Raw genomic sequence first — 2,402 nt, 5'->3', positions numbered from 1 at the left:
AAACTGACTCCGTAGACGAAGTCAACAGGGCTTCGGAGGGTGCCTCAGATCCAGCAGAAACCTATGAGGCATTCCTGGAGAGCGTTAGGAGGACCGCTCGGTCCAAGGCGAAACGTACACACTCGGAGAGCCTGCCCGTGGAGCGCGCTCGTCTGATCATGAGCAGCGAGCAAGGCGCCGCGCTGCTACCCAAGTCGATGGCGGCTTTGTTGGACGCGCTCCCGCCAACGAGCGCATCCGCCGAGAGAGCGTTCAGTAAAGCCCGTTACAGTCGTCAATCCAATATGGAAGCCCTGGATGACGATCGGTTCGCGAGGAAGCTCCTGATGGCGCACGTCTATAACAAAACCTTGCCTTGGCAAGTCTTCATGCAAGAAAATTGCCTCAAGCTGTGAAAGAGGTCAGTTGTTCGATGAAGCGAAAGCTCAGTCAGCTAATGAACGCGAACCTTCGTGGTAACGGTTTCCGTCTTTCTCCGCAGCAGAGACTCGATTCTCGAGACTCATTTATCTCTGTCTATGTGTATGTTCACAACTCGTGTTGCTAGTTGCTAACTCGTTGGGGAATTCGAGATTCGGCTACATAATAAAATCACATACATATATTAAGGATCAATCAATATGAATCCTCATGAATTCCTCATTATCTTTTTCATCCTGTGAGAACACGACCCCAGACCCAGACCCTTATGGGGAGGGGGGGGAAAGTCTCATCCTTTCGCTCATCGGATTAATAGGGCATCATACCTATGAGTTGAAGGAGCCACGAGACTCTCGGGTTCTTCATTTAAAGAGCAGTATCTCCATGATTTCCGTTCCATCCGCTTCCCTCGATTGCCCGCCGTGATTCCCCATGAGGAATTCCCGACCGGCCACCGGGATAGCAGCACGCAAATCCGCTGCAAGCTATGGTCTGAAGTACATATATGGGATGTGGAATAGTCTACGCAATCCTCTGGGATCCTATCAGATGTCTTGACGCGTCACACAAGACCCGGGGATATCAATCATAGCCGTCTCGTTGTATGGGGAAGCATGCGGAAGGCGCGATCCTCAAGGATCCTGGGCGATCTTTTGCGATCCTCAGGTAGCTCATACCGAATCTCGAGATCACAGTCCTCGGAAGCTGAACGCGAGGCCCTTGAATGGCTGGGGTACCGCCTGATTTCGATCGACCTCCGGGCGAAGATCATCATCAGCATCATCGTCTCCATCTACCGTTGGTCGCTGATCGCTGACGCTGATACTCTCGGATTCGGGATATTCGGGATGTTGATCAACTCAATCTTCAAACAGGGGCTCCCCATAGGGTAACACGCGTTCTTTGAACGGTATCTCTCGAAAGTCGTTCTTTGAACGGCATATCTCAACACACGTTCTTCCGTTCGGGAAACCGCCGTTCTTCTTTCGAGTTCAGATCTTATTAGCTCAGCCTTTTGACCGACACTGCCAATCAGACTCTGCCTGATCTCATCAACGATTCCGAGCGTTATCGACAGACGCTGAGAACTGCATTCCAGTCTCGTTATGCTTCCTGGGAGTCGGCAGTAATTTGAGGCAATCGAAGCGAGGTTGGACTTCTCGAAAGGATCGACCATGAGCTCTTTCGATTTCCGAATCGCCGCTGCCTCGCTACCATCGAGCTCAGCCAGAACTCTCGTGATTTCGTTCAGGTTCCTCGCGTAGTACAATGCTACAGACAACCAAGTGCCCCATCGGCTCAGGACAGGTGCGGGGGGGGGGAGCGGAAGAGACGGCGCTACCTCTCGGGGAACTTGGACTCGAGATGGAGACCTTAAGAAAAACCTTCTTCACGTTCGCGATCAAGGAATCGACTTCAGGGAAAGAAACGCGAATCTCTTCGCAGACTCGATGTATTGCATGTGCTAAACAAGTGAAATGGGGGATCATTTTGGGGAAGAGTACACTGAAACCGTTCCCTGCCTTCTTCATGTATGGCGCTGCGTCCGATATGAACAAGAGGACTCGTTCATGCTTGATGCCGGTCGGCCAGAGTAGACTCAAGGCATTCGTGAATGCCTGAGCGATGGTAGCGTGATTGGTACGCTCGACAATTTCACATCCCATTAACATCGGTTTCGAAGCCTCTTCCGCGCTGAGACAGCCGATGACAGTATTAACTACGTACTGGCCTCGGGAGTCGGTGGTTTCATCTACTGAAACCCAGATCCGATTATCCCCGACGGTGTTTCGGATCCTCTCCATAGTCGCTTCGTACAGTTTCCTCAGGTAATTCCTGCGGAGTGTTCTTGGGTCAGGTACCTTTTTTTCGCTGCTCCACTTTTCGAGAAATCTGCGAAACGATTCATGCTGAGCCTTGTGCAGCGGTATGTTGCACTGCACCATCATCTCGCACAAGTCCATGCTGAAAGCGCTCTCTCT

This window comes from Galendromus occidentalis, unplaced genomic scaffold (genome assembly GCF_000255335.2).
Source record: "Galendromus occidentalis unplaced genomic scaffold, Mocc_1.1 scf7180000075598, whole genome shotgun sequence".
NCBI classification, from domain to species: domain Eukaryota; kingdom Metazoa; phylum Arthropoda; class Arachnida; order Mesostigmata; family Phytoseiidae; genus Galendromus; species Galendromus occidentalis.
The sequence above is the reverse complement of the archived record's forward strand: the minus strand, read 5'-3'. Positions refer to the sequence as shown.